The sequence below is a fragment of the Strongylocentrotus purpuratus genome, unplaced genomic scaffold (genome assembly GCF_000002235.5).
Source record: "Strongylocentrotus purpuratus isolate Spur 01 unplaced genomic scaffold, Spur_5.0 spur5_scaffold_13, whole genome shotgun sequence".
Lineage (NCBI taxonomy): Eukaryota > Metazoa > Echinodermata > Echinoidea > Camarodonta > Strongylocentrotidae > Strongylocentrotus > Strongylocentrotus purpuratus.
In genome coordinates, this window is record NW_022145598.1 from 4,258,912 (window position 1) to 4,284,033 (window position 25,122).

The window sequence follows — 25,122 nt, forward strand, 5'->3', positions numbered from 1 at the left end:
GTAAAGCATGGACCTACATTACATGGGTAAAGTCATCATCTCACTTTACTCTCACCTGAAGACTCTACGAGTCTGAAAGACTAGGGGTATTTCTTGGTAGGCCTACGGGTTAGCTGTGTGCAGACTTGTACACCCATTATTCATTAATGTTATTTCCACCAAGTCTGGTGTCACTAAATTATGGTCTTCTGCACAAGGAACCTGATGACCCTCTCCATTTAATGTAGAGATCGACAGACAGTAGATATATAATTCTATTTGATTGATTAAGGTCTAGACGAAAGTCTAAAGTTTTATTAGATCTTTAATTACCATATTAAACTGTATGATTTAGATCATGTAGGCCTGGACTTTGACAATGAACTTTGGAGTTTCTAATTTCAGATAGTAATAAATTTTACGGCTTCGACGTGATATAATTTGGAGAACTGATAATAGACATACCTGTACAATGTATATGTTGTATATTAATCAATAGTACTTCAATTCAGCTTTAGGGTCAGTTATTTACTAGGTATTTTCCTTTGAAAATGAAAATTCCAGTAGACCCTTATTCATCATATGAAAATTTAAAAGTATTTGATTTATCTCCTCCAGCTCCATGACTCTTTTTGCACTTCAATATTACACTTACATAATACATGTTTTTTGCACTTTAATGTTTACACTAAGTGTATATTAGAAACTGGTTAAATCCCACTGAGATAAAACAAATCAAATGATTATTTTTTATGACTTTTCATAATTTAGTATTTGAAAGTTGTTATTTCTCTAAATGAATGTGAATATGGGTTTGTGAAAAGTGTGAAAAGTAAAATACAGTGCAGCATTTTATCACTACAGCTACAGGTTGTACATGAAATGTTCAACAAAACCTGTGTATTGCTTTTGACAACGAGATAGCCAAATACCTGTATACTGTACTTCAAGCAAGTTCACGGAGTGGAATGCATTTCTGTATAAAAGTCAAATACATGTATATATCTACAGTGGTGTACACTGTTATAAGCCACTAATGGGGGTAGCACTCTGATTCATACAAACTACTCCCTAATATCCACAGATCTTTTACTCAGAATGGAAACGTCCCACTTTGAGCATCTTGTAATAATCGTTGATTGCCAAAGTGATGGAGGTGCTTCTTCACTAACTCTCTTGAAAAGAATGCTTCCACCAATGAACTACAGAATGTACCACCGGTGCAGAAATGAATACTGATTACATAACATTCATGAACGTGTATCCATCAGTTGTCTCAATGGACTATACAGTTTTGTACAAATTATGATATTTATCTGCCAATGTGCAGATAGCATCTCCAAAGTGGAGATTGTTTTGGATGAGATGAAGCAATATTCTTATGGACATACATGTATAATATAAAATATACTTTGAGCAATCATAAAGAGAGAAGAGAGAGAGAGAGAGAGAGAGAAAGGGGGTGGGGGAATAACTATGGTACCTGTTAAAACGGTATCTTAAACTTTTAGATGATCCCAAAACATTCAACTTCTGTGACATACTTAAATCTTAAAAGTTCATTTTAGTTTTGAAGAGAAAACTCATGAGGGACTTTAGCTCACCTCACCCTAGACCGAAAGCTTCAGTCTCTATAATCGTCGGTTGTTCCACTGAGACTACGTCTGGCTCCACTAGACCTCCGGTTATAGAGACTGAACGACTGCCTATGCCAGCCTGTGTTGAACTTATTCCGCTAGATTTTAGCCGCTAGGCCCCTCCCACAAACTTGCCACGGCCGTATTGTTATGCCCCCAAAATCCCCCAAAATGTCATTTTACCTCGTTCATTTCCAATTTTAAATTAGGCCTAGGCTATAATACATCGGTTCCACTTACTAACTTGATTGATATAATCCGTTTAATGGTCCCTTTTAAGGAAATTATCGGTCAAAATCGACATCCATGTTGAAAATCTTGCAAGCCGTGTTAAACTCTCGCTGCCGTCAATCTTATCCCTTCTAGTCTACGCCGAAGGCAAAATGATTATGAAGGAAAAACTGTGATAACGCCATTACGAACGTGTAGATGGCGCACAGTTTTTCCTTCATAATCATTTTGCCTTCGGCGTAGACTAGAAGGGATGAGATTGACGGCAGCGAGAGTTTAACACGGCTTGCAAGATTTTCAACATGGATGTCGATTTTGACCGATAATTTCCTTAAAAGGGACCATTAAACGGATTATATCAATCAAGTTAGTAAGTGGAACCGATGTATTATAGCCTAGGCCTAATTTAAAATTGGAAATGAACGAGGTAAAATGACATTTTGGGGGATTTTGGGGGCATAACAATACGGCCGTGGCAAGTTTGTGGGAGGGGCCTAGCGGCTAAAATCTAGCGGAATAAGTTCAACACAGGCTGGCATAGGCAGTCGTTCAGTCTCTATAACCGGAGGTCTAGTGGAGCCAGACGTAGTCTCAGTGGAACAACCGACGATTATAGAGACTGAAGCTTTCGGTCTAACCTCACCCTAGCCCTCACTTTGTGTTGCATTGCCAATCACTTCTTGGAAGTATGCACTGTGCGCCTGCCAACTTCCTGAGGTGAAAGCGTGATATGCATCCATTAAAATCTGTGTGCAAATTGTCATTTTTGTGATAGCATGAGATGATTATGGATGTCCATCATGTCATCACATCAACCCTTTATTCACCATGGATCGAAACCCTGTAATACCATATTGCACACGTACACTGTTTGTGTGTGACAAAGGTTGACTGTGGCACTCCAATATTAGTTGCCTTCATCATAATGATCAACCAAAGCAAGTAATGGGTTATACTGACTTGTTTTGTCTACTCAAAGCCAGAAAGAGCATTTTCTTGTACCATCAACTGTAAAATAGTGTTAGCGTTCTGCTTGAGTTTTGGATTTTAGGTTAGGTTCAGAGTTACAGTAGAAGTTGAAAATTTGACTAGTGTAAGATTTTGGTTGTAGTGCAATTGCCAAAGGAGCAGGTGTGGTCGTAGTACAATCCATGCTAAATGAGTAGGCCTATACTATAGGTCTTATATCATGCATGATAAATTATAGTACTTACTGTAAATGTGTCTTACACAAGTTATAAGAGTCACCTACATGTACACACTGTAGTAATGTGTATTCTTTAAAGTCACCAGGACAAGAAAAGGTGTCTAAGGATGGAGGGAACAGTGACAGTAAGCGTATCCATTGGCTTTCCACAGGGCAGGGTGCTGGGGCCTATTGTGTGGCGTGGGAGGTCATTTGATGGCAAGGCAGTCAATACTTCTTGGGAGCTCTTTAGTACCCCCCTTCTGGTGGTACAATGAAGGAGATTCTCTTCGATCCCAGGCTGGATCAATATAGTCTAGCTCATAGACCTATTTTGAGAGATGGTACAGTAACAATCTATGAATGGGAATTTAAACAAAAGGATTGTTACAGCTAACAATTCAGAAATTGCATAATTTGGGAGAAGCCAGTGAACTCAGCATGAACTTAGCATACCATTAAAGCAAAATGAAAAACAACAGTTAACAAAATGTGTAGACCTACAAGGCACATGAACAAGTACATTGTAGGTCTATCTCCAAGTTTTTTTTTACCTTTTAGTATTACAATGTACATGTAGTCCATTATTGTATGCACACATTTAAAGTTTGTTGTTGTTTTTGTTTTATTGACGTGTATCATTCATTTTAGTTGTACGTACAGTGTACATGTACATGTAGCCTCATTACAAACTGTTGTTGTTTTGTGTTTAACAAAGTTATTATAGACAGTTTAATATCAATACGTTTTGTGTTAGTTCAGCTATAAATGAATTTATCTTAAATTGGTAAATCAACTCAAACTGTAACAAATAATGACATACAGATATTATTCACATCATTGACAGATTTTTTTTTTTTTTTTTGGGGGGGGGGGATAGGGCACACTAATTTCTTCACAATTTCTTCGTCTTTTTTGTTGTTGTTTGTTAGACTTAAGACTAGAGACTTTTTTAGTTACATTGTTATATGTGCCCCCTTTGACAGTAGCCTATGTTGGTCTGTCTCCATGGTTAACAATAAATACACAGTGCTTAGAGCTAGACTACTCATTTCAATGACTCATGCGTTCGTAGACATTAGCAATTTTTTTCTTAATATTCGCAACACAATCCTGTAATCCATGTATCCTTACAAATGAATTGAAGGAGACACAATTTAGGTAATATTTATAGCATGAATAATGTAATTTGATCACACATCAATGTTAATAAGGCTCACCTCATTACACACAATAATCCTGCTAAATTGACATCCTTACACAAAATATCCTTGATTTTGACAATCTATTGTAGCGCTCTACACCACCAGGTGCCCAGGACATACAGGCATCCAAAATTTAAGCCTGAACCCCCACATTTTGAATTTTTTACATATAAGGCTTGTACAAAAAAAAAGTTAGTGTACCAGTGACCTGTCTATTGTAATGTAAATGTAAATGTTATTTTATTGGTACTACTCAATATTGTTCTGGTATTTATTTATCAAATCAGACATGAATGCTGGTGATGTATTTATTTCTTATATGAACCTTTGTCTAAATACTACTTTGTTTTCTTGATTATAAGCACAAACAGGGACTTTTCTATAGTATACACTTATTATTTGATCTATTGTACTTATTAAATAGCTCAGGAACTCAGCCTTAGACACCTCTGTACCGCACTAATGCATACATGTATACTGTATCATCTATGATCTTGATGAAGCTTGATATTAGTTAAACTTTCATTCAGATATTAAAAAAAAAACTTTTAATGAACAAACTATAAATGCATTTTGTATTCTGAAGGCATCTATTTGTGCTGCTTCATTTCTTCTACCTTTATTAGCTTTATATTAACAGCATTTCTATGGGTTTCTGTTACATAAAATGTATCAGCCGTATTCAAAGGGTTAAAATGAGAACTTGTTAGAAGAAGTAACCAACTGTCATAGTGTTGATTAAAGGTTTCATTCATGCGAGAACTTCCACCTGCATTAATCATGAATGTTTAGAACTTTAGAGATTGTTAAAACCAAGTCATCCATGTACACACTACACAATGTTCTCATACATGAGCTACATGTAGTCTGCACCTTTTTTTTTAGAGGGGGTGTAATTAAGGAATATGGTTAATATAGGAAATTGACCGCAGAGAAATTGTTACTTGAGCATAAAATTGTACAGTCCTCTCTCATTGTACTTGTTTTGTTGACAGAAGCTTTTTAATTAGTTAATTATTATTATTATTATTACAGTCAAACCTGCTTTAGTGACCACCTGTCTACAAAGACTGCATGTTTTGTTTCCCTTGAAAATGGTTTCTCATTGCATGTACATGTACAATAGGAACCTGTCTACAAAGACCACTTTTTATGTTTCTCTTAGGTTTTCGCTATAGATAGTTTTGACTGCATTATTAATTATTATTATTATTACCGGTACTATTTTTAAAATTTTTATTTTTCTATTTTTTTTGGAGGGGGCGTAGCAAATCATCTTCAGTGTCCGTCAATACATTTTGTTCATTACCTGTGTAAAAATGAAAGTAGGGCACCTTAAACCAGAGACACTCAAATATGAGATGACACCCTCTACTCTTCAAAACCACCTTGGGTCTTTCTTGAATTTCAGTAAATATTTGAAATGCGATCTCAAATAGATCTTTCTCCACTCTGGCCCATTTAATATCCATTTCTTGTTCCCAGGACACGGCAAGTACTATATACCCATAGATCCCACTGCGTCCTATTTCTAGTATAAGTGGTTACTATGTCAGCAGTAACATCTGTAATTGTTTACATTTAACACACACTCCCATTCACAGGACCTTTAAAGCATTGTGTGTAAAAGTGTATTAGGCTGTATACTATTGTTGTGTAAGTGTTATATTTGCGGCTATAGTCTCAATTTGCAATTATATGATAATATTTGCTATTCGAGCAGAGTTGACAGTGATCAATATTAATGTGATTGTGTCACTTGTGTATCTTGGCACTCCAAAAAAGAAGGCTTTAAATTTTGCTTGAGAAAAGAAGTTTTTAGTGTACCGTATGTACAAGTGAAGTACCGGTATTGTTAATGCATTTTAATACATGTATGTAAAAAATTGCATCATCGTATAGCTACCAAAATGAGAATCTTATTTAAAGAGATAATATGCAATTATATGTAGGTGTCCTGAAATGTAAAAATAAAAGGTTAGAAAAGGATTTTTTATTTAGAAAATTTGTTTTTATGAAAAGTCAGACTCAATAAGATAAGGATACAGAAAAACAACAACATACAAGTGTACATGTACATGTACATGTAGACGATGTCTGTGAGTACAAAGTGATATTTGATCCTGATTTCATATACTCGGGTTCTACATGTAAATTGTGTGTCATAATCTCAAGTTTTCATCTGGAATCAGATATCTGGCTTTGTGAATGACATTTAAAATGACCAAAAGTCAAAGTCCATGGTTTTATATAATTCATCAATCAGCAAATAAATTATGCTCAAGTTTAGGTTTACACAGTAAACACATGCATCACTAAATTCTACACAATTCTCAATATTGGCCTCACATTTGCTCTGTATACCCCTGTAAATGATTGTTATGTTGTCTGCACAACTATTAGTTCTGCAATGGTGGCATGACTTATAGCTGATTTATTATTTTAAATCATTTATGTTTAAATGATTAATCTACATGTATATGCTTACAGTAAAATGTTGTGAGAACTGTCGTTTCAATTTTTTGACCTGCAATGTAGATACACTGTAACTTTTGAGGAAACTCAGCTCTTTAAAAGAGAGACAGAACTCACAGAAGATGTGAAAAACTACCCATTGGAAAACGAGTAAGGCTCATTAGAACAAGAGAGTAATTTTTACACCATTCTTAAATGTACCTAAGTAGTAGTAAATAAGGGTAGGATCTTGCCTTAAAAGTAAGCAAAGAAGAGTTTTTTTCCAACGGAAATTCAACTCAGGTACTGTTAATTTAATTCGACCTTGTAATTTCACTTTGAAGAGGGGCAAAGCCACCCCCTTCTCCTTCTGGCTACATGTAAACCCTAAATGGTTGAATGTCTTGCCATGAGCAACATTCTACACAAATTATTGTATGACTCTGGATATTACCATGGAGTGGTATAAGCTCTAGATGGCACTACTGACTGTTGCGTCCTTGCCCAAACCAGCATGATGTTCTGCTATGTTTACATTTTTTACATTTCCTCTTTTGAGAACCAGAAAGGTGTTGACTTACTTGTATTATGTACATACATTTACAAAGATTTAACACCCTCTGGCTCTTTCTTCTTTCTACTTCAAAATGTTTGTATTTAGCCTTGATGTTTGTGGGATACCAGTGCTGTAGATGCCATTATATCTTGTAAATGTATACAGAATAGAGATATTACAATTATTAGTTCAGTTTGTAGTTGTTCAAACATTGGAAACACTATAATTACCCTTGTGAGCAGCTCTTTCATTTGTTTTGTATACATGTACAATTGTAAGCTAGCAATTTCGAAAAACCCCATTTTCTCTAGAGAAAATTATGTAAACATGAATAAACATACCTGTGCCCTAGATATATCATTGTATACAGATTGTTAACACATTCTCGTCTAGATCAAAACAAGAAGAGGGATGCTTTGATTATAGTCAGTCCAAGACAGCTACATGTACATATTGGTAGTTCATTTAATTTCAGTGGAAATCATTGATGAGCCAATTAATAAAAATTGATATCTTCCATGTCAAATTTTTACTGGTCATTTTCTTTCTTATTCTCTGCTCTGTACACCAACTGTCAATAGAGCGATTCTTCCCTTTAAACCCAGAGGACTGATTGAGGGGGGGGGGGGGGGCTTTACTGAGTTGCCTTGTTTGCATGAATGAACAAGCAGTCAATCAATCAATGTAATTTGCTGCAAAGCTTAATTTCAAAAAGTTAAAACGAAAGAGCATCAATCAACTGTGTAACTCAGGAATGCTTGAGCCCCCTCACTTTTTAACCAAATGTATGTTACACTGTGCATAGATCATATCAAATCTAAGCAGAACATTTGAAGTATCTTGAGCTGTGTATAAAGTCTATTTCCATCGGCATGAATCTGCTAATTATGGATTAATCATGTTTGATTGATGAAAGTCCCACTTGAAATTTGATCGGATGTTAAATGCACAAACAGTACCGGTAAACGTTCCCATGATCTTTGTTTTGAGAGAACCACTTTCTAGAAGGGCATTATTGAGGTGGGGTCGAGGGGGGGGGGGGGGGGGGGAGGGGTTGGCACACAGCTATATACGTCACCTATTTGGAGGCTTGGAGCTCATATACTTCACTTTTAACGTTCTTCTGGTTCTTAACAGGTGGTATGCAATTTCCTTTTTTTCCAAACTCTAGTAAACATACATGTGTTTCTATTTTTTAATTATTATTTTTAAACCAAGAGATCCATTTCATATTGTTTTGTATAGTTTCTTGAAAAAATGAATTATGTATGAAATAAAATGTAATATCTTTGTTTACCTTTCTGTTGGAAATGAAATAAATATGAATATGAATATGAAAAAAATGCTACAGCCAGAGTTGTGTGTGATAGGATGTTGGGTGGGATGGGTGGTTTGGATATTTATTACACCACTGCTGTCAGCTGTTTGGAGCCAGAAGGGCATTAACATTGAAGTATATGAGTTAATGCCCTCTTGGACGACATCAAAGAGTAGATTGTTGATGTCAACTCCAACTTACAAAATTCATAGGAGAGATTTGTTACAGAAGAAAGTCGAATTTCACTTCCAAGAATAATGTATTGACATGTACAGACTGCACTAATCCATGTGTCAGCAAACTGGAGTGGTGCCGGGCAGTGTAGTAGTGACTTCTCTGTTTCCATTTTGCATCAAACAACAATGCAGCCCCCTCCCTCCTTGATTTGCAAACACTCACCATTTATTACCCTTTCAGGATTTAAAGGCCCATTCATACACAACACATTACATACTTGTGGATTTTATAAATTGGCACCATTCTGCCTCTCCTGTTTGAATACCTCACCCTTTTTTGAAGAGAGGGATAAGATGGTTGAAAGTCAATAAATGAAAGAGGATGGTTAGATGATGATGTAACCTTCGCTTTCAAGACTCACTATCGGCTCATTTACACTTGAAAAAAAATAATCTGAAAACCATCACTATCCATATGAACCATCTGAAGAACCATGATTAAGTAGGAGTAATAATTGTGGACTGTCAGGAGTGTCTAGCCTGACAGATATGAGCACTATACAAGAACCCACTATTATTGTTATTATTATTAATATTATTAAAATCTCAAGCTTGCGCATGGTTGAGATTGCCCTCTAAACGCATCTTTATTTTACAGAGTAGTGATTGGGCTGCTTTTTCCTGGATCAGAATTAGCAGTCTGCTTAGAAATCAGTTCCATTTTGCACAATGGTTCCTGCTACAGGTAGTTTTGATCAGGTTTATTGATTGGGAGGGCTAATGAAACCAGGTCTAGTTCGTCCAGTGGGTGGGGATAACGAGGTGATGATGTAACCTTTTGTTCTGTATCATAAAGGGTTTCTTGGTATTGGTAGTGACTTGATCTTTGGAGGATTTAGTGTGCCCTTTGTCAGGAGAGTTGGTGCTTTCTCATTAGCCAAAATGAGCTGGAGCTTTAAAGAAATAAGAAATAACTGGAAATAAGCTCTCGAGCTTTCGTGGGTTATCCTGTTCAAGCTGACTTATTTTTGATCTGTTATTATTGTATATTGTTGTATGTTGGAAGCTTGTCGAAAAAAAAATCAATCAATCAATCAATCAATCAATACTATGTCCCTTTTGTAGCCAACATCAAATTCTGTATATTACTTTGCAGGAATATGAATATGTTATGTATGTCCTATCTGTGAAATTTAAACATAAGCAGTGTCCTAGTATTCAAATTATGCAAGGAAACATGTTTACTTTCTAGACTTCACTGTCAGACACTATTGAGTGATCGACTTACTGACATCTCTTTCTCTTTGGTAATAACCTACATCGAATGAGCTGTAACAGGTACATGTACATGTATATGAGCACTTGTCTACATCAATAACCCACTACCGGTACTTGTAATGGCCAAAATTAAACTGATTGAGTCTTTGTGCAGCACAAAACATACAACCATTCAGTAAAAGGGTCTGAAAATCAGACTACTACAGTACTTAGGTGATTGCAATCACTTAAGTCATTTTGACTTTTGGTCGTTATTTTCCCACTTAAGTCCATTTTATAGCCTTTTCGGTTAGAGGTGGTAAGTTGTAAATTAGTATTGTCTTTCAAATGCTGTTGGAACTTGGGTTCTGTGTGAGCCCTATAAATTGGGTTTTATTTCATCTTTCATCATCGTCATTTTCTTTATACTCCTCATACTCCTTTATACTCCTCATACTCCTTGAATCAATCAACCGTTTATCTATAGAAAGCCAGGTAAATTTTCAAAATTTGTTATTTTTTAAAATAAAATGTAATTTTATATTGATCAGGAAGCGTGTGATGTTGAGGAATTTCTATGAAACTAGAGCAAAGACTGGTACCCTCATTATAATCTCATGTTTGATATAGAATGTCAATGTTGCTTCCTCCAACCTCCTTCAATGTCACATTGTCACATTGTTTCCCTCTAGTAATATCATCCTCTTGATACAGTAACAATGGGATGTGGTAAGAGCTAGAAGGATATGAGGTTATGAACTCAAGTAAAATAAAAAATAGTTTAAAATCAGTAAGAAATAGTGTAAAAAAGCACAGAAAATATGTTTTGGACTATTTTCAAGTCTGAATATATTTCTCCTATATATTTTGTTCAAAATCCGTAGCCTAAACCTATTTTCCATTTTTTTCATCACAAACTAAGAAGAAAAGTTTTCTAGGAAATACCATGAAAAATAGAGAATTAAGCAATTTTCTTCCCCGCATGTGACGGATGACAAGGGAACACACACAATTTCACTTTTGTAATGGCTTACATGTACATGTGTACATTGTAGATAGTACTGTACAATTAGAAGGTTTTGTGACAAGAAACTTTGGTGAATTGTTAGTCCATCTATTTTATGGTATTTCATGCCCCCCAAAATTGTGCTTTTACAGTAATCTTATTATCGTCTTGATAGAGTAAGAAGGTCAAATAACAACCAATTACGAGTTTCTCGTCCCCGTCGGCCTCCTTTTTTTTAGCTATTTACTATTCAGAAAAAAAGGTAGGCTGTGATGTACATTTGAACACATTTACATTTTCACTGTTTCAGAATTTTGTAACTTTGTGGACTAAAATGATACAAATAATTTGTTTTGTCATACATGTACATTGCATCAGTATACTCATATAGCACAATATCTGTGAACTTAAATAAACCTTGGTCAGCTATATTTAGCTTGGCGGCTATCTTTAGCATGGCGGCCATCTTGGGAAAAAATAACAAAAAATTAAAAATAGTGAATACATAGATTAATGGCGTGCCTCTTCCTTTATTGGAAAAAGTTGCAGACGAGAGCCTTGTTATTTGGCCTAATGTGATGGGTTGAAAGCAAGAAGAGCGTTCACTCTTTTTGTGTTCATCTTTAATGTCAGTCCGGCTCATCGACAGCTGGTGTGAACTGACAATGCGTAGGCCCGTACATTCATGTACCGGCAAATTTATTTAAAAAAAGGAAGTGCGGAGGTGTGAAAGAAGAGATTTATGTATACACAGTGCTTCCCAGAAAAAATGAAACCGAGAAAAATGAGCCAGGAATAATAAAGTTCTGTTTGTTTAAAGTAATGCTTGCATTTGTATAATATTATTAAACGAATGTGGCTGTCTGCCCTAACAACAAAGAAGACAAAAGACTTCATGAATGGCTGATAGTCAACGAAACAGAGTTTGTTGTTTGTTGCTATGGCAGACAGCCAGTGAAAAGGAATTTGTTTAATAAGATTATGGAAATGCAAGCATTACTTTAGACGAATAGAACTTTTTTTATTCCTGGTTCATTTTTCCTGATTGAGGTGTCGTATGAAAGGGCAGAAAATGAACTTTCTGGAAATGTGATTTTCTCTTTGAAATTCAGATACAGTTCGCCAAATGACTTGTTGGTACCCTTTCTTCAAATTGTTTTTAATCACTCATGCTTGAAATATGCATTATATGAGTTGCATCAAATGAAAGAAGAGAATCTAAGCTTTACAAATATGTATCATTTATTCATTATAATTGTGATTACGGAAGGTTATGTAAAACATTTATAATTCTTGGTTTCACTTTTGTCTGGGTCGCACTGTATACATAAATCTCTCTTGTCATGTAAATGTAGATATTGGATTTCATGCATAATGAAAAATGACACTTTTATTATGTACTGTTTTATTATGTACTGTTTTATAGATGTTACAGGTACATGTAGTGTGTGGGTGTGATTTCCAAGTGACATGTACCAGCAGAAAGAGGAAAGAGATGAGGGGGAGTGGCAAGAAGAGATTAAGCTACAGTCCCATATACGTCCCGGACCTTCCCGGACCATCCCGGACCCCATCCGGGGTGATCCGGGATTCGGTCCGTGTTGACACCGTGTTGGCACCGGGGTGGTCCTGGATGGTCCTGGATGGTCCTGGATGGTCCTGGATGGTCCTGGGCGGTCCGGGAGTCGACCCCGGATGTTTTTGACGGTCCGGGACAATAGTTTGATCCGGGGTGATCCGTGTAGCCACCGTGCTGGGTCCGGGGTCATCCGTAGTGGCGCCGCACAGTGGGCCAGGGAGGAACCAAAGTGCGCCAAAACTCATGTTTGGGGATTTATTTTTTATAAATCCAGAGGAAATGTTTGGATTTCCAGGGATTTGCGCTAAAATTTTATTACCAACATTTTCTCTGATGTCTAAGCTTTAAGTTGATACCAGATTTGGCTGCCCGATTCTGCCCGTTATTATGTTAGAGCCGTTTTCCTTGCAACATTGCCCCGAAAATGTTTTTATTTCGGTCCGCGGTGTCAGAATAAATGTCACGCGCCCCCTCGCGCCATGATTTATGACCACGAATCCTTCATGATTCAGCCGCGGACCCCCAAAACCCACATTTTTCGGGGCAATGTGGCAAGGGAAATCGGCTCTAACATAACAACGGGCAAGATCGGGCAGCCAAATTTGGTATCAACTTAAAGCTTAGACATCAGAGGAAATGGTGGTATTAAAATTTAAGCGGTACACTGCGGAGATCTAAACATTTCTTCTGGATTTATAAAAAACATGGATAATTAGTCCATTTTTCAGTGAATTACCCTATAATATATCATGAAGATTGTGTTTCTATTAATTTTAACCCATTCATTCAACGAAATGAACTATCAGGAATATGTGAGAGCAATTTCATATCAATAACTTAAAAACTTCATGTTGAATTGAAAGATTTATAAAATAAGTCACTTTTGCACTAAAACTGTGAATACGTAGGATTTTGCTGTTTGAAGTAGTAAATTTATACCCTTATTGTGCATAACGGAATTAAATATTTCACTGAGGTATTCCTCTATGTATTACCTTTCAACTGGGCAAGAAAAAAATTGAAAAAAAAAAATCACCCAAACTTAGTTTTGGCGCACTTTGGTTCCTCCCTGGCCCACTGTGCGCCGGGGCGGTCCGTGTTGATCCGTGGCAGTCCGGGAGTGAGTTATTGACCCCGGATCACCCCGGCGCCCCTACGGATGATCCGGGACCATCCCGGACCCCATCCGGGGCGTTCCGGGATGATCCGTGTTGGCACCGGGATGGTCCGGTGTCATCCGTGTTGGCACCGTGTTGGCACCGGGGTGGTCCGGGACAGTCCGTGGCGGCTCCGTGCTGGGTCTGGAATGATCTGTACTGCTGCCGGGGCTATGCCCGGACGGTCTGGGGCGGTCCGTAGTGGTACCGTGTTGGGTCCGGGGAGACGGTCGGCGGTTGCAATTTTTTGAACAAAACATCCCGGACCATCCCGGATCACCCTAGACCATGGTCCGGGATGGTCCGGAGTGGTCCGTGCTCGTCCGTGCTGGTCCGGCTTTATATGGGACTGGGGCTTTAATAAGAGGTTTTTCAATGAAGCTGGAATGCCATTCTATTGAAACCCAAGCAAAGAGAGAGAGAGAGAGAAAGAGAGAGAAAAGATATTAAAGGATACAATGAAAGAGAAAGTGAGGAATACAAGAAGGGAGAGGGAGTTCACATGGAGAGGCAGAGAGAGGGAGGGAGGGGTGGAGGGAGGGAGAGAGAGCGGAGAATGAGAGGGAGGGAGGGAGGGTGGGAACAGGGAGGGAGGGTGAGGGAGAGAGGGAGAGAGGGGAAATGAAAGAGGGAGAATGTTGTTAACATTACAATGAGCAGCCAGAAAAGGAGAAGACATTTGTGAATATAACAGAAATTGAGAACAGTATACATACATGTACATCGTACAATAACTATATTATGCAACTTGAGAGATGAGTTGAGCTGCACCTTCCTTGCACGTATGTATACCACAGAACGTACTTCCGTAGAAGCTCAGTCTTTTTTTGTTTGCTAAAGATGTTTCCTTGGATCATGATCTAATGCATGATTAGGGTGTGTCTAGACATGCAGATTATCCATAAATCTCTGAATTTTAGGTAAATCTTCTTTTGTGGTATGACATTCCAGTCTAGAAATCTGCTTCAATGAATGTATGTGTATTGTCAATAGTGAATTCTTCATTTGTTTGAACTTTGAAGGATAGCTTGTATTTTTAAGGAATAAGCAAGCATTTTGCAACATCTTGGCCCCATATTCAGGTGTATTTCACCAGTCCATGTTTTTTTCTCACTAATTCTTGTGCTGTATTAAAATTCCTGCTCTGGAAACATTGGTGAATGATACCGGTTTTTGCCCGGCCCCCTACTCAGTGAACGGAGGGATACCATGCGTGTTCCCAAACTCTCCGGCTCGTAACAGAAGAAAAAGGTCTACCCGTGCAATCACATGCAGAGCAGCTACATGTTGCGTATGTGCACTACTCACCAAAATGGGAATGAGCAACCACAGAGGCTATTTTTATGGGTTTTACCAGTAATGTAGTTGGCAGTCCAAAAAATTGATGACTTTTCAAAATGATGTTTTGGCTGTATAATAATAATAATAATAATATTAGGTTCTTGTATAGCACATATCACATTATATAATTCTCTAAGTGCTTCCAAAGAGCTTTGAAAATGATTAACCTAGCTTTAGCTCCGGCAGCCGTAGTCAGCGCACAGTGCATTTCAAGGAATGATCCTACAAGGTAGCCATTTACCTCACCTGGGTTGAGTGTGGCAAATATAGATTAATATCTTGCCAAAGGACCTTAGTGCTGCAGCGGGACTCGAACTGCTGACCTTGTGATCCACAGTCTGGTGACATATATCCTACTGCATGTTTTGTCTTTTGAAACTCATTTTCATCACAAGAACTCAAAGAGAAACTTAAATCTCTTTAATTCAATTGTCACTTCCTAAAATCTGTGAAAACAGTGCATCTACCTCGGACTATAGATCCTAGAGTCTTTTCAAGTCGGATACATGGTGCAAATTTGGGCAAATATAAGGAGAGGTGTGGAACGCATGCTTAACCAAGTTAGCTAAAACAGATAGGCAAATATTGACCGGAATTCCCTCCATCCCAAATCTTTTGTTAAAAGATATTTGATGAGATAACCAGAAGCATTACTCACTGTAAGACAACTGATTGATGTCAATATTGAATTAAATTTACTCTCCATTGTGTCTTTTATCATGGTATTTGCTAACGCTTGAAATATAATAGCACAAAAAAATTATGATGTTGAGCAAAATCTCATGATTTTATTTTCATCCAAGCAGTTGTTTACACATTACTTGTTACTTGTTACTCGTAGAGATAATCCCGATGGCAGCTATCATACAGCTAAACTGGGATGTCCGTGCAACATGCTGGCATAGTGACAGTGCATGAAGTAACTCAAAACAGTGAATGATGTCTATTATTTACAATAAAACGGTGGACGTGCAACATTAACCACTGACCTGGGAGAAAATGGAGGTGATGTGGTTGAAAGGTTTAATCGCGTAACTGGGGATGCTAGGTTGTGGGTTCAAGTCCTGGCACGGCACAGCACTTATTTCCTTGATGAAGGCATTAAATTTGATATGCCTCTCTCCACCCAGGTGTTCAATGGGTCCCCTGTAGGATGCAAGTTTTAGTGCAGCTAGATTTTGAAACGTATATAAAGAATCATATAAAAAAATAGAAAGTATAGACTAGCAAACAACATAGAGTTGTTGTGGTCTAGTGGATAAGTCATTGGACTGTTGATCACAGGGTCCGCGGTTCAAGTACCGCCACAGCACTTACCGGTATGTCCGTTGGCAAGATATTAATCTACAATTGCCGCTCTCCACCCACGTGTTAAATGGGTACCGGTAGGAAGCAATTCCTTGACAACTGTGAGCGCCGGAATCGGCTGCCTAGCAGAGCCATACATGGTGGAAATGTGTGCTATATAAATATCTGATATTATTATTGTATTATAAACAAACGTTGTATAAAGAAACTAATTTTGTTAAATTCAGTTGACATAACAGCTTTCCAATCATCAGTGCACTCTCACAATGAGCCCGCGTAGTTATACCATTTCCGTATGCTACAACGTTTTGACTAGAATGGGCCCTGATTCTTTATCAATTTTTTGTTTGAAAATTAAAAAAGATGCTCAAACATGCCTTTCGCTATACATTGTTTTATTAGGCCAAATAACAAAAATAATGTGTTTCTCGTCCGGACTTAAAAAAAAAAGGAGGAGGCAAATTTAGCTATTTTTTTCCAAGATGGCTGCCATGCTAATTATAGCTGGCCAAGTCTATTTATTCACATATATTGTGCTATGTGAGTATATACTGATGCAATGTATGACAAAACAAATGATTTGTATCACTTTAGAAGCTATTCAAACAAAATGTATATCGCAGGCCTTCCTTTTTTGTTGCTGAATAGTAAAAAGTTTTAAAAAAGGAGGCAGGCGGGGACGAGAAACACTTCATTTTTGTTTTTTGGCCTTATGATATTTCGTTATATATAATGTCTAGACTGTAAAATGGAAACGTGCTAAAAAAAAGTTATTATGATGCTAGGCATTTAGCTGTGGCCATGGGAACATAGCTGTAGTACTATAACACTTGCTTTGTCCTACTCTATGACTCATGGCTGTTTAGTCTACGCCTGGCCTAGGTGTTAAGTTGTTTAAAAATGAGGTTGGAATCTCCCACCAGGAATTTGAGGGTCCCCTTGCAATAAAGAAAGAAATCTTAACCCCTCTGTACCACTAGATTTTTACAAACAATTGTTTAAATCGACATTCAAGTGTCAAATTTAGGGTCTTGGTTCCTTATGTTGAGATGGTATTGATTTGAGAGAGGAGAACCATTGGCTACAGAAGGCAATGGGTTTCCAAGTGGCTGGCTTTAAACCCCATGGTAGTGAAAATGAATGATTTCCCTTCTTGTACATTGTAGTGTTTTACTATGGACCTATAGTAGGTCCATGGTAAAACACTTTGGCCCGAATTCACAAAGGAGGTTTGTCGACAAACGTTTATTACAAACCGTTTTTACAAACCTGGTTTGTAAAGAACAAAAGGAGGTTTGGCGAAACAAAAGGAGGTTTGAGCTCAAACCTTGGTCTGAGCTCAAACCTTGCTTTGTGAATTCGGGCCTTTGAATACTTGTTGTTTGGGTCCTGTGTCAACCCCTCATTCATTGTAAGTGGATCGTTGTTTATAACTTCAGGGCCCCGTCTTATAAAGAGTTGATATCAATCGCAACCATGTACATAAGATATGAGAGACCTTGCGATAGACTGTAGGACATGCGATTGATTTGGAAACGCCCCAATTTCAAAAAATGTAATGGAAGCTCTTATTACCAATCATGTGAAAGAATATGTTTTGACTATGACCCCGTTCTCACTCACTTCGTTGGAGCGCTCTGGAGCGCTCTAACTAAGACCCGCTCCTCAGGAGCGGTTCTTAGGTGAGTGAGAACGCTCAAAGTGGTCCAGGAAGCGCACTTCTGGACCGCTCCAGAAGTCCACCTTCCGAGGTGGTCTTGAGGAGCGGGTCTTATTAAGAGCGCTCCAGAGCGCTCTAACGTGCAATGTGAACGGAAAGCGTACTTTGAACGGAAGTGAGCAAGTGACCTTCGGTGCGAAACATGTAGTACGGTACATACAGTTTGGATTCCGCGCGCGAAAAAATTGACCCGCCTACATGAGCTGCCATAGCAACAAGACCACTTTGACTCGTGGAGCGGTTTGAGCCATAAAAACTGCTCGGAGTGTGAACGCTCGCAAACCGTTCCTCAAGACCCGTTCCTCTGGAGCGGTCAGGAGCGGTCTAACTAAGACCACTTTCAAAGTGAGTGAGAACGGGATCTAATACATGATCATACAAATTTTGCTGGGAAACCGCCTACTAATTGATATATTTGGTAAATGAGTTATCTATTGTTATGTGATAGATAAAACGCATGTGTCGTGCACGTGTGCATAGTCCCATATACAATGTACATCTTTCTGTGTACGATACTTGTAACTTTACCAAGACAACGCCAAATTTCTTATCATTTTGAGGATTCCAGAACCTTGCAGTACACACCAATACTTATATGCTAGATGATCAACCTTTTCTGATTGATTCCACACCGTTTCTTTTACAATGCAATCGCATGACCAGAACTGATTTTTATCTTTAATACCTTTTATTACATCATCTTCGTCTGTATCTATAGGCCCTTACCTCCTTGGGTTATTTTGCAACTTCGATCTGATTAGGACAGGCCTTTTGTTCTCTTTTGCAAACCCCTGATCAGCAGAAGAATTCAATTCCTGTAAGAACTTAGCCTTAGGATTCAACAAAGCACTTCCACACACATACATGTAACTTGCCATTTTTGCACAGGGGGTCATATTAGAATGTGCATTGTTACATCATCCTCGTTTGTGTTATTGATCGCTTTTGTAAATGCCTGAATCGAAAAAAAAGTTCGGATGTACCTAAGCTGTATAACTGCGTAACACTTACATTTGTATGTACACAAGCACAGTAGCTAGCCAATTTTTGTGTGGTTTTGGAAGGTTGGGGGGGGGGGGGGGAATCATGTTGTACACAATACTACAAAGTACATGTTCATGATAACCAGATAACCATTCTTACCATTGTTTAATGACAAAAGTACTGTACTAAAAAAATAAAAGCCATTAAGAAAATTCATGTCAATATTTATATTTGTATGAAGAAATACAAATAACAGAAGTTAGATTTTACACCAGTAGAGCTTTTCGCGGTTCCTTGATTGCTCAACCAAGGGACACTAAACCCCACCCTGGATAATCTCACTGCCTATTCTTGACAACTCAGCCTGGACGAGTTATCGAGGGTAATAGGAGCCACTGTGGATAGCACGAATAGATTTTCAGAAGAGCTTGTCCATGGATCGCCCGACCATGGAACAATCCTCTAGTACAATGTAGGTCCTTAGACAACCTGTCTCTGGTCCCCCCCCCCCACCATGGAACAATCTTCTAGTACAATGTACATGTAGGTCCTTGGGCTACGTGAACCCTAAGACCTCTCCTTGATAGCTCAACCAACCTCATCAGAAAAGCTGATTGTATTTCTAATAACTGATTTAACAGCATTTGGTGTGTTGGGAGTCAGAAGGGCATTAATGTCTCTAGTCTGGTCTGGTCCGGTCCGGTCCGGTCCGGTCTGGTCTGGTCTGGTCTGGTCCGGTCCGGTCCGGTCCGGTCTGGTCTGGAGAGGTTGTCCACATTTATCAGAAGAGAGCCTTTGACATCATGCCGATGTAACAGTATTATTTCTTGAGAGCAGGAAGGGCGTTATTGTTGTGTTAAAGACAGTGTAACATTCTTCTGGCGCCAAACGTGTGATTTATTATACAGGCATGTAGCAAGGCTACTTACACCAGGGAGATGTCAGTTAATCTCTCTGCTTACACTGTATTTGCTCTAATGAACACTTTAACACAAGGCTGAAAGTATTAGGTCTTTTAATCCATCTTATTTGACAATGCTCTGGGTTCTCAGTTATATTGGGAATTGGGAAACCTTGAAAGTAAATTCATTGAATGCACTTCCAGTCTCTGAAAAAAGCAAGAAAAAGAATGAGCATCCCATTCTAATCTGACTGAATGTCATAACATACCAAAATCGCAGAATTAGACGAGGCTTAGCTTGACCGCCTATTATTAGACAGCTTTAGTGTCAATCGACTCTGTCAGAACAAATTTCTTTATACATTTCTTTATACAATTTTGTTATCTAGTCTGTATGCTCCTTTTGCTATATGATGATTTTCCTTATATGAGTTACTGTAGGTATACATTTTTTTAGGGCTTCAATATTACACTATATCACAGACACTGATAACACGTAGGGCCATACATCTCAGATTGTAAAACTGGAAACATTGTTATTAAACGATGCCTTTTCTATGGTATTGACATAATAGAAGTTGATTTTACTGTCCTTTTTGCAAGGAATCTGCCAAAAGCTTGAAGGCTTGAGTGTAATCCCCAGATAATCTACAATGCATGGCTACCCTTCTTGCTAAATCTAGACAGAGGTATCTGGAAGTGGAATACAATGTATTATTGATTTTGACTTTTATGGATCGATTGGGTTTAGATTAGGGTATTGCCATAGAGGTCACTAACATTATGTAATTGTTGGCTTTGTAATTTCTAGACTTTCAGTTGCGCGTAATTTGATTATGTAACATGGAAGCACAATGGTTCGGTGATAGAGCAGTGGTCTCTTAACCAGGAGGCACCATGTTGTTGTGCCAGTTCCCTTTGGTAAGGCACCAAGCCTCTTGAAGAGGACCTACATCACTCGGTCTCCAGAGTCCCGTCTTACAAAGAGTTACGATTGATCCAAATCAATCGCAAGTTTGCAGTCTCCTATCTCTTATGTCCATAGTTGCCCTGGCTGCTTACTTGTAACAGGTGAATGAAATATTTTGTAACATGGTACTTTTTAAAACAAAGATTTATGCATTAAATTTAATTGTATTATGAAAGTCTCATGTTCCAGGCTTCATTTCCTCAGGGTTAGGCATAGGTTTGGGATTTGTTTGTAGATTGTAGGTAAGGGCTGGGTATAATCCACTGCCCGGACTGTTTCCATGTCTCGCTCCCAATCAGCAAAAAATCAATCCTCAACGCTAAAACGGAGATGGTCCTTTCATTCTTACCCTCGCACTGGTCTATTTTCAGGGATCTCGCTATTCGTGAAGACTTTGTGCTCTGTGTGGGATGTAAGGGAGGGAGGAAAAGTGATGATTGAAGTAAACAAAAATTATGTACAAACGGACAAAATCTGGACTAGGTTGGGTGTAGTATTTTGTCCAGGGTTGATCCCTAGATTCATTCAGATGCGAGATGGTGTCACTATAGTAAGTCCACGGGGTAAGGTGAGGGATTCTGTTAGTTTGTGAAACTGACCACAAGTCAATTGTTGCAGGAGCGTTTGTCATAGAACCATGAAGCACTCCGGATGTGCACCGACATGAACTTGAACATTGTCATTTTAATGCAATTAGAACAAAAGCTTTTTGAAAAACGAATGAATCACTCTGGTCTGTTGCATCGCTTAATTCTGAGATGACTTTGCTGAAATTCTAGAAGTATTGCGCAATTTACTTGTCAGTTTCAGGCCAAGAGGTCTTTTGTATTCACTTTAGGATCGTTGTTGGCATAAATGTAGTCATCTGATTTATAAAAAAAAAGGAGAATAGAGTTAAAACAAAATGAACGTGATCATAACGACTTACCGAAAATTAACCAAGGACAATTTAAAATGCCTTTTACACCATCTTTTGAAATGTGCGAACATCATGATGACATATTACATTATCCGAACATGATATTTATGGGCACTATGGTATTGAATTGCCTTTGAGTTGGTTACCCAAAGTTCTTTGCTATTGTTGTCATGTTGGAAAATGATTTAGCATGGGCAGGAGATATAGGGGATAAAACAACATGACTGAGAATATTAGAAAGTGATTTTAACAATAAAGAGGAGACAAAGCAAAAAAGGGAAAAAATAGAGATAGTAATAGAAAAGGAAGGTTGATGAGAAGGAAATGAGACTTTGTTCTTAACAACATTGTAAACAGAGTTAGAATTCTTAGGAATAACACGTTTAAGATTATGATTCCAAACAAAAACATCCTGTAAAAATATGAAAAGCCACAAAAAATGTCTACCGGTATCTCTTGTTGGCTCTTTAAAGTTTTATACTTGGAACTTAATCTCCTTGTTAGAGGTAGGATGTGGATGAGGTTTGAGAAGGATGTTTGGAACGTGAGGTGGATAAATCACTAAGCTTTCATGTATATATAATTTGCTTGATTGATTTTAATAATCTTCCTCTTTGTTCCGAACAATATTGCTTTATATTGTACATGTAGGTCCAAGATTACTTAGGAAATCTTGACTGGGAATCTTTCTAAACAACCCCAAAGCTAGTAAACTTTCCATGTTGACTTCAGATTAGAAGTCCTTCATGTTTAATCCGATGTGGTTTATAAAGGATGCTTTGCAAAATTTGATGATGATTTTCAGTAAATCTGTGTCTTATCTAAAGAAAACTTCTATAAGCCACAAGAAATGTCTGTTTTCTTTATTGAGATATAGATGTAGTAATCTGCTCACAAGTCACTATTTTAAAATTGAAAATTTGAGGGTGTATCTAAACTTGCAATGTTTCTCTTCAGAAGTTATATGTGAAGCCCATATTTTTGTTCATAGTAAAGTGACATCGAATCCTTGGCATACGGATCAACGTTTGTTGATGATTGGTACACTTTAAGATGAAGTTGTTGGCAGCGGACGTGTCTGTCAAGTACATACTCATCTTACTGAGTTATTCAGTAACATGACAGAGATCTGTGATACTGACATGAGTATTATGATGCTGTTCTTCAGGAAGCTACAGCACATCCTTTCTCTAGAGTATGTAATTATGATCTGTTTATAGTAAGTTACTTGTAGGAAATTAGTGACTTAAGGAAATCGCTCTTCCTTGGCACTTTATGATTTTGAAAAGAGATAGCGAGGAAGATAAACAACATGATTAGCTCACTGTTTGTGAAAATGACTTTCAAAATGTCTTGGGTTTTGAAGACACAAAGTTTGAAGCTAGACATTTCATGCAATTTGAATGCTGCAGAAACTTGAGGAGAGAAAGAAAGAGTGCAAGATAGAGAGAGAGAGATGGGGGGGGGGGAGGAGAGAGAGAGAGAGAGAGAGAGAGATGGGGGGGGGGGAGGAGAGAGAGAGAGAGAGAGAGAGAGTGAGAGAGAGAGCGAGCGAGAGAGAAATAGAGAAAGAGAGAAGGAGGGAGGGGGGGGGGGGGGGGAGTTAGTTAGATAGATAGATAGATAGACATAGATAAAGAGAGAGAGAGAGAGAGAGAGAGAGAGAGAGAGAGGGGGACAAAGACACAGTTTGAATGCTGCAGAAACTTGAGAGAAAGAAAGAGTGCAAGATAGAGAGAGAGAGAGAGAGAGAGATGGGGAGAGGGAGAAAGAGAGAGAGAGAGAGAGATGGGGGAGAGGGAGAAAGAGAGAGAGAGAGCAAGCGAGAGAGAAAGAGAGAAGGAGAGAAGGAGGGGGAGCTAGATAGATAGACATATAGATAAAGAGAAAGAAAGAGAGAGAGAGAGAGAGAGAAATGGAGAGAGAGAGAAATAGAGAAGAAGAGAAGAAGAGAAGAAGAAGAATGTGATGTGTTGATCATCTATTAAAATTCAGAGGGGTATTTTTATCTATATCATATCATAATGAGTCATCATCCTTCTGCTTCTCATAGGAATATAGATAAACAGAAATAGAGATAGGGTTATGAGATGTAAGACAAAAAGATGGATAGAAAGAAATATGAGATGAATGAAGATCAAATTTAATTCTGGAAATTACCCCAGATTTCTCAAAATTTTTCACTATTTCCCTGAAATTTCCTGAACTTTTGACTCTAGATAGTTGAGGGTTCTTTCTCCTTCAATATGGATCTCCCAATTTCCAGATGAACCTGATCTCAACATTTTATTTATATTTTTTAATTGGAAATTAATTGGTTTTCTAGCCCAGCTGCAGAGAATTCAATATTTGTTTCTGAAGATGATGTTTGTATCTACTATTTTCTGTGACTATTGCAAATTTAATCTGGTAGGAACCAGAATTAAGGGTGTTAATTTATTTTCTTTCATACAGAGGTGATGCCCTTCTGGCGCTGAAAAGACAATATCATCCGTTGAGAGCAAGAGAGGTGTCATTTCTTATGTAGCAAACATTACACATATTTGAAGGATACAAAGATTTGTTTTGTATTTAAACTGCTTTCCGTCAAGAAAATTGATTTAAAACTTAAAAGACTAATAGAAATGTTATAGTAGAACACGGCCACAATTTTTTTCTCAGAAATAAGTCAGTTTTATAAAAGTTTGAGGCAATTTAGTGCTGACGCCCTTTTGCTTAACGCTTCATTTTTACCTGAAATTAGATCTATCGCCTTTCTGCCAGCCAGACGACGACATATCTACATGATTGTTATTTAAAAATATGCATTGAAAATTATTTACCATATGGTAAAATAGAATTTGTGGTTTATTCAATCATAAAAGAGATATATTGCTGTGACTATACATCTGTCAGTCACTTTGACGTGCAATTTGCATTACTGAATAATAACTTTTGTTTACTTCTGCATGTACATCATGTATGTCAGCTTCTCACTTTAATAGTGTCAGTTTACCGTTTTAAATAGAAGTATAGTTTATTAACTAGTATTAGTAGTGTAGCCTGAATGACAATGTTTGTTTAAATAGTCACCTGTAGGTAATTTTTGTATTTTTTCCCTAATTACTTTTAAAATGCACTTGGTATTTGAAAGCAAAGATGGATATTCAATTCTTTTAGCTGTCTTAATGTTTTGTTATTGTTTGTAAACATATACCAATTTAATGCACAATTCAACAATATCCATCATTTCAGTGAT

The 25,122-nt window shown here is 37.7% G+C and overlaps 1 long non-coding RNA gene across 2 annotated transcripts in view; it reads left to right on the forward strand.

Moving 5' to 3' along the window:
• LOC115922950 overlaps positions 1 to 25,122 on the forward strand; it is a 54,886-nt gene that overhangs the window by 26,345 nt on the left and 3,419 nt on the right. The gene's annotated exons all lie outside the window — the stretch shown is intronic.